Raw genomic sequence first — 8802 nt, forward strand, 5'->3', positions numbered from 1 at the left:
AATAATCATTAGGAGCAACATACTTACGGTTACCTAGTGTTATCTCATTCACGCGGGGATATGTCGTTACCTCTTTCTCTTTATTCTCCTTCTTCTTCTCTTCTTCGTTCCCTTCTTCTTCTTCTTCTTCTTCTTCTTCTTCTTCTCTTCCTTCTCCTCGTTCCCTTCTTTAGGAGGAAGAGGCTTGAAGGGTGGCTTGTCCGCATAACCTGATTTACTTTCAGAAACAATAGAAGAAACTTGGGAGGATTCCTCCTTTTCATTAATTAGTTCAAAACACACAGCGGTCCTATCATATTTTGGCAAGGTGTCATCTTCTAAAATATTTTGTATGTAAGTATTTGTATGGCTATTATCAATGCAATAAGAAAAACACCCATGCAGGACGTCATCAATATCAAGATCACTCATACTCCCTCCGTCCCAAAATGTAAGGCGTCTAAGTATTAGTCAAAAGTCAACGCATTTTAAGTTTGACCAAGTTTATACACAAAAATATAAACATTTACAGTACTTAATCAACATGAATAGATTCACCATAAAATATATTTTCTTAATATGTTCATTCGATATTGTAGATGTAAATATATTTTTCTAAATATTTGGTCAAAGTTAGTAAAGTTTGACTTTTGACCAGTCCTTAGAAGCCTTACATTTTGGGACGGAGGGAGTATGTAACAAAGAGATTTTTCTTGAGAGCTCTTCACACTACAAAAATAAAGTAAGTTCATCATGCTGATTAGGAGTAATTTCATCATCACAATAACAATTTGTAGCACTCATGGGGTTCAAATTATCATTGGAGGAGCATTGAAAATTAAAATGACCCACTCCATGGCAAAGTTCAAAATAAAAGGATAGAGGGCACACACTTTTTTACCAAGATCATCTAGAGCCCTAAACCACTTTCTAGTTTTTTCATTAATATGATGGATACAATATTCATCTTTGATTTGATTAATTCCACAAGGTCTATGCATTCCACAAAAATTAACATGCTTATAGGAAATAGCATTCTTAGGAGTTTGAGCATGCTTATTGCAATCATTAACAACAATTTCATTCTTCATGCAAGCCTCTTTAAAAGGTTCATGATACTTATCAAAATTCTTCTTAGGCAATTCAAAATGAGAAGCAAAGGCTTTATAAAGATTTGCAGCAACTTGAGAGTCGAGACCATAAGTAGCACTCATATCTCGAAATTTATCAGTATCCATGAAAGCTTCAATGCATTCATAATCATAATTTATACCTGATTCTTCACCTTTGTTGTTCTCCCATCCTTCAGCGTTCTCCTCAATCCGATCAAGAAGATCCCACCTAGCTTCAACCTCCTTGCTTGTGAAAGATCCCTCCGAACAGGCATCCAGATAGTCCTTGTGTTGTCGTGAAAGCCTCGCATAAAAATTGTTAACAATAACATTACGGGGGAGCTTATGAATGGGACATTTGAGCATTAGTGACTTCAATCTCCCCCACGCTTGAGAAATACTCTCTCCATCACGAGGATAAAAGTTATAAATATAATTCCTATCAATATGCACTTCATGAGGAGGATAAAATTTAGAATAAAAGAGAGATACAATTTCCTCCCAACCAAGAGAATGACTATTCTTCAACAATTTATACCAATGCGCCGCTTTACCAGACAGCGAAACAGAGAATAGCTTCTTCCTCACTTCATCCATAGAGATACCTGCACACTTGAATAACCCGCATAATTCATGCAAAAACAGTAAATGATCTCCAGGATGGATAGTTCCATCCCCTTCATAGCGGTTATCCATAACACGTTCAATAATTTTCATGGGTATCTTGAAAGCAGTACTTGTAGTAGGTGGATTTAAATATCACAATCATCATTAGAGTTATCGCATATGGGAGATAAAGTATTATCAGAGCAAATTTTCTCCCCTAAAGATGGGAAGCTAAAAAGATCACAAAAACTAGCTTCCCCAAGCTTAGACTTCTCCATAGCATTAGCAGTGATTGCGTTCATACTAATAATATTGCTACTAGCATGCAAATGAGGTTCCATAGGTTCTTTAATTTTCGCATCACACAATTCATATCTTAGCTTAGGAAATAAATTAAAAAGCTCATAGTTGTTTTCCATTATGCCTAACTAGTGTAAAACAAGAAACAAAAAGATGCAATTGCAGGATCTAAAGGAAATTGCTTCGAGTACTTACAACGGCGCCAGAAAATAGCTTAGTAGCCGAGATCCGGAGTGTGAGTACCTTTTACCTTTCCTCCCCGGCAACGGCGCCAGAAAAGTGCTTGATGTCTACGGGTGCTTTTATTCTTGTAGACAGTGTTGGGCCTCCAAGAGCAGAGGTTTGTTGTGACGCCCCAAAACCGGTACCATGAGGATCCCAGCGAATCCGCCGAAATCCGCACGATATCGATTTTAGGAGACGCACCACCAAGCGTCTCGTACACGCCGAAGCATGCACGCGATGCGGGTGGAATCAATCACGAGAGGTAACATTACAACAGGATTACAATAGAGCCCACAAGAAACAGATATCTTACAACAACGACTCCAACGAGTCAATATACAAATAGATACATACAAAGATCCAAATCATACAGAAGATCAAATACATCCGAGTACAGACAAGATGCAAATTGGACTAAGAGTCCTGAAGATAATCAATGGCGTCCATAACCCTGCCCAGGCCAAGCCGGAAGGGTAACCTTGCTAGCGTCGTCTTCATCGAACATATCTTCATACCTGCCCGGTTATATCCCGTAGAAGCAGCAATAAGTACGGGTTCGTACTTAACAAGACTTCAAGACGTATAAGCATTCGTCAACCAGTCGTCCTTTGTACTTGAGGCACGCAGGGGACTTAGAGGACGCAAAAGGAACGTCATAGGCAATATGGTGGGGTTAAGCGGCAGCGCGCAAGCACTAAAAACCTATAGAGACACTCTACAACATTCGTCTAATCAGAGAAGGTGAGAGAGCGTAACTAACAGTTCTATACTCTGCAAACATAACACAGCCGATGCGTTCCCCCCTCGCAAGGAAGTACTTACAAAGGCACTCACACGGTTGTCAAGTTTTAACCAGTTATTATTTAAGTTGTTCTATCTTACTACACAAGTTATTAGTATGGAAACAACAGGTGTAAGTTGTCTATGGTCGAGTCATACAGCTCCAAGTCGTCCATAACCGCGGACACGGCTTATCGATAAGATGTAACCCTGCAGGGGTGCCCAAATGTGTCCACACGCACGATCAACCCACTTGCGACAGGTGGATATCACGACTCGCACTCTCCTTCACGACAACAATGTCCAGGAAGCCACCTAACTAAGTTAAACCCGAATCGAAGTCCGGCCGTATCTCCGAAGCGGACCTAGCTGTTTGCGACAGCGTACTAGGTGGTTTAAACACACACTGGGGCGATAAACCACTTCGCAGCGGCTCCGCGACCTATACGTGCATACCAGAAACAAGGGATACAAGGCACCCAGGGGCTTCCCAAAATAAATAAGTAACAGGCTGGCATGCACGCAAACAACAAATGGTAAAACATTGCAAACTAGTTGTGGCCACTGGACAAAGCTGTAGATTCCGGCAGTGGTCGAGGGGAGACCCAGAAACATACCCACGTGTGGTTAGAGCGCTCAGTCTCGAAACAGATAACAAGAACTCGGGGTCCTAAGATATTTAGGAAACACAAGTGAGCCGTCATAAAACGAGCAACTGACCCACCGATGTCTCCGCTAACAACTATTAACAAGTAACCATGATATCCACAACAGATATATCCATAAACCATGTGTCATGTTCCCCAACAGATAACCCGATAAGATCGCAGTATCGGTAACGAGATATAAACAGCACTAGCATGCACTACGACTCGCAAGGCAGACCCGAAACCAAACAATAGCCATAGGTGGTTGGTGGAGGCAATATAGGCTGCTTGAGGTAACAAGTGGAAGGGACACGTGACAAGAACGCAACTCAAGGATAGCATGAGGGAGAAGGCAAAATAAAATAGGTGAGCGACTTCTGCAGGGGCAGGAGTATAAGGAAAATGCTTGCCTGTTAAAGCTTGCCGATGGACATCCGGAGAACTTGTCGTATCTCACCACATCACTTCGTGATCCTATCCGGGAAGAAGCAAATGCTGGACAAACAACGGATGCAAAGCTTACAACTACGGAAGAAGAATCGGCATGCTCATGATATGATATGCATGCATGACATGGCAAGGATGATGCGATGCACTTATCCAATTTAATCGGAGTCGGAACCCCAGACAAACAAATTAGGTTGGAGTTGCATTTCTACCGCCAAAGTTAAGTGTTGATTAGCATGGCAAGACATGGCATGGGTGATCTACGGCAAAATTAAATGGAACCGAGATACAATATATAATTCCCGCACAATTCCATATTGAGTTATTAGGTGAATCGCTATATACCCGAACCCACAAGATATGCAATGCTCGCATGATGATATGATTGATGCAACAAGATAGATGATATATTTATAAAATATGATAGGATTGGCTTAGGGTCGGGGTCTCACGGTAACAAGGATGGTCGCCGGATTCGGGTTCGGAGAGGAAGTAGACGAACTTGGAAAAGGGCGCCGGTGTCTTCGTTTCGCTGCAACTGAGGATGTGGTCGGCGATGCATGTGCCTGAGAGAAGAAGCATGTATAAGGACCATACATCAAAGATTGCATCGTTGTAGACCACGCGGTGCAACAGAAACCGAGGGGCTGTGAGGATACATACGAGCCAAACACTGAGCCAAAACGACGGCGCAAGAATCTTGTGTAGCTGCTACCGCAGCACACACACACGGATGACGAGCTCAAAGTGACAGGTAACGGAGCGACGATGTAGCACGTGGTGGTGTGGTGATCTTGAGTAGCTGAACGAGATGCAGTTCGTAGGTAGTGAACGACGAGGCCGAACCAACGGCGCCACGGTCGACGAGGGAAGCTGGGCAGGAGGTGTGCACGCGCACAGACGGCAGGAGGAACGTAGGCGACGACGGCAGCGCTCCGCGCGGACGTGCGCGAGCAGGGGACGAGCCGGCGCGGTACTTGGCGGCGCCGGAAAGAGGAGGCAGTGGCGCGTCTGTGACCGTTTGCGTGCGTCCATGAGGAGGTCGGGGACGAGCTCGTGGCGGAGGAAGCAGGGACGCGGTGCCGGGGAAGCAGAGGCGACCACGTCGGGGTCGGAGACAGGTACGAGCGGGAGGAGGGCGCTCCTGGCGGCGGCGGCCGGAGCCTGACGAGGGGCGAGGCTGCGCGGAAGCTTGCAGGGAGGAGGCGGCGCGGCGCGCTGCAGTGCAGGTCGGGCGGCGGACTCGGGAGGCTCTCGAGCAGAAGGGAGCTCGGGCGAGCGGACGGCGTGCGTGGCTGCTCGTCGCGAGTCGAGCAGAGGAGCGAGGGCGTGGCGACGGGGTCGGGCTCGGGAGAGGCGAGAGAGGGTGGGACAGGTGGGGGACCTGATCGCGTTTGAAAAAGACAAGGAGGGGGGCGGCTGCAAAATTGCCAGGGAGGGGGAAGTTGGCCGGGAGGGAAGCTAGGGTTTCGGTGGGGAGGCCGGGTTGGGCTGGAAGATGGGCCGCCGGCTGGGCCTGGTCTTGGCCTGGCCGGTTGGGAGCTTGTCTCCCTTTTTTTTTACTTAAAACATTTTGCTGTTTTATTTTGCAGTTTTGTTTTAAAAGCATTTACAAATAGATTTTATCAATGAAAATAAACAGAGAAAGAAGAGGTATAATTTGAAATAAGATAAGGGATTATAATAGAAATAAAATAAGGTTTAATAAAATATTTATGAGGTTGAAAATATATGCATGATGCCATGATAATGCATAAAAGAAAAAAATAACAAACAAATCTAATATGGGATTTTTCTGGGTCGCTACAATCGACACCACTAACAAGGAACCTCGACCCGAGGTTCCACGTCAACCTAAGGGGGAGTTGGTTAAACTATCGGGTCTTCATGCACCGTGTAGATCGTCGCGACACCACTAACAAGAGTTGTTGTTCCATCGTTGATGATGTGCTTCAGTCAGGATCCTCTGAAGATCGGACCTAATAGGTGAGGGGCAGAGATCGTCCAACCCACGTCGGAACCTAAGACTCGGAAAAACTCAGATAAGAGGGAAGACTCAAAACTCGCATAGGTAAGAGGAGAAAGAATATAGATAAGGAGAAAATTCAGAGCTAATGAGAACTATCCAACGAATTTTGAAAATAGTTTGGATTCTCTAAACTCAACGACCGTTGGCAAGGTTATCCTAAAGGCTGGACTAGTGGGGTACCGTCAACCTGAGGCTCTGATACCAACTTGTGACGCCCCAAAACCGGTACCATGAGGATCCCAGCGAATCCGCCGAAATCCGCACGATATCGATTTTAGGAGACGCACCACCAAGCGTCTCGTACACGCCGAAGCATGCACGCGATGCGGGTGGAATCAATCACGAGAGGTAACATTACAACAGGATTACAATAGAGCCCACAAGAAACAGATATCTTACAACAACGACTCCAACGAGTCAATATACAAATAGATACATACAAAGATCCAAATCATACAGAAGATCAAATACATCCGAGTACAGACAAGATGCAAATTGGACTAAGAGTCCTGAAGATAATCAATGGCGTCCATAACCCTGCCCAGGCCAAGCCGGAAGGGTAACCTTGCTAGCGTCGTCTTCATCGAACATATCTTCATACCTGCCCGGTTATATCCCGTAGAAGCAGCAATAAGTACGGGTTCGTACTTAACAAGACTTCAAGACGTATAAGCATTCGTCAACCAGTCGTCCTTTGTACTTGAGGCACGCAGGGGACTTAGAGGACGCAAAAGGAACGTCATAGGCAATATGGTGGGGTTAAGCGGCAGCGCGCAAGCACTAAAAACCTATAGAGACACTCTACAACATTCGTCTAATCAGAGAAGGTGAGAGAGCGTAACTAACAGTTCTATACTCTGCAAACATAACACAGCCGATGCGTTCCCCCCTCGCAAGGAAGTACTTACAAAGGCACTCACACGGTTGTCAAGTTTTAACCAGTTATTATTTAAGTTGTTCTATCTTACTACACAAGTTATTAGTATGGAAACAACAGGTGTAAGTTGTCTATGGTCGAGTCATACAGCTCCAAGTCGTCCATAACCGCGGACACGGCTTATCGATAAGATGTAACCCTGCAGGGGTGCCCAAATGTGTCCACACGCACGATCAACCCACTTGCGACAGGTGGATATCACGACTCGCACTCTCCTTCACGACAACAATGTCCAGGAAGCCACCTAACTAAGTTAAACCCGAATCGAAGTCCGGCCGTATCTCCGAAGCGGACCTAGCTGTTTGCGACAGCGTACTAGGTGGTTTAAACACACACTGGGGCGATAAACCACTTCGCAGCGGCTCCGCGACCTATACGTGCATACCAGAAACAAGGGATACAAGGCACCCAGGGGCTTCCCAAAATAAATAAGTAACAGGCTGGCATGCACGCAAACAACAAATGGTAAAACATTGCAAACTAGTTGTGGCCACTGGACAAAGCTGTAGATTCCGGCAGTGGTCGAGGGGAGACCCAGAAACATACCCACGTGTGGTTAGAGCGCTCAGTCTCGGAACAGATAACAAGAACTCGGGGTCCTAAGATATTTAGGAAACACAAGTGAGCCGTCATAAAACGAGCAACTGACCCACCGATGTCTCCGCTAACAACTATTAACAAGTAACCATGATATCCTCAACAGATATATCCATAAACCATGTGTCATGTTCCCCAACAGATAACCCGATAAGATCGCAGTATCGGTAACGAGATATAAACAGCACTAGCATGCACTACGACTCGCAAGGCAGACCCGAAACCAAACAATAGCCATAGGTGGTTGGTGGAGGCAATATAGGCTGCTTGAGGTAACAAGTGGAAGGGACACGTGACAAGAACGCAACTCAAGGATAGCATGAGGGAGAAGGCAAAATAAAATAGGTGAGCGACTTCTGCAGGGGCAGGAGTATAAGGAAAATGCTTGCCTGTTAAAGCTTGCCGATGGACATCCGGAGAACTTGTCGTATCTCACCACATCACTTCGTGATCCTATCCGGGAAGAAGCAAATGCTGGACAAACAACGGATGCAAAGCTTACAACTACGGAAGAAGAATCGGCATGCTCATGATATGATATGCATGCATGACATGGCAAGGATGATGCGATGCACTTATCCAATTTAATCGGAGTCGGAACCCCAGACAAACAAATTAGGTTGGAGTTGCATTTCTACCGCCAAAGTTAAGTGTTGATTAGCATGGCAAGACATGGCATGGGTGATCTACGGCAAAATTAAATGGAACCGAGATACAATATATAATTCCCGCACAATTCCATATTGAGTTATTAGGTGAATCGCTATATACCCGAACCCACAAGATATGCAATGCTCGCATGATGATATGATTGATGCAACAAGATAGATGATATATTTATAAAATATGATAGGATTGGCTTAGGGTCGGGGTCTCACGGTAACAAGGATGGTCGCCGGATTCGGGTTCGGAGAGGAAGTAGACGAACTTGGAAAAGGGCGCCGGTGTCTTCGTTTCGCTGCAACTGAGGATGTGGTCGGCGATGCATGTGCCTGAGAGAAGAAGCATGTATAAGGACCATACATCAAAGATTGCATCGTTGTAGACCACGCGGTGCAACAGAAACCGAGGGGCTGTGAGGATACATACGAGCCAAACACTGAGCCAAAACGACGGCGCAAGAATCTTGTGTAGCTGCTACCG

General features: G+C 45.4%; 2 long non-coding RNA genes across 2 annotated transcripts; both read right to left on the reverse strand.

Moving 5' to 3' along the window:
- Positions 1-2485: 2485 nt before the first annotated feature.
- Positions 2486-4143, reverse strand: LOC139838449 (uncharacterized). The gene is made up of 2 exons (XR_011755083.1): positions 4060-4143; positions 2486-2737 (listed from the first exon to the last, which is right to left on the reverse strand). It is a non-coding gene; the product is annotated as an uncharacterized lncRNA (long non-coding RNA).
- Positions 4144-6474: 2331 nt separating this feature from the next.
- Positions 6475-8132, reverse strand: LOC139838450 (uncharacterized). Its single transcript, XR_011755084.1, has 2 exons — positions 8049-8132; positions 6475-6726 (listed from the first exon to the last, which is right to left on the reverse strand). It is a non-coding gene; the product is annotated as an uncharacterized lncRNA (long non-coding RNA).
- Between the last annotated feature and the right edge of the window lie 670 nt (positions 8133-8802).

Source organism: Lolium perenne, chromosome 3 (genome assembly GCF_019359855.2).
Source record: "Lolium perenne isolate Kyuss_39 chromosome 3, Kyuss_2.0, whole genome shotgun sequence".
Lineage (NCBI taxonomy): Eukaryota > Viridiplantae > Streptophyta > Magnoliopsida > Poales > Poaceae > Lolium > Lolium perenne.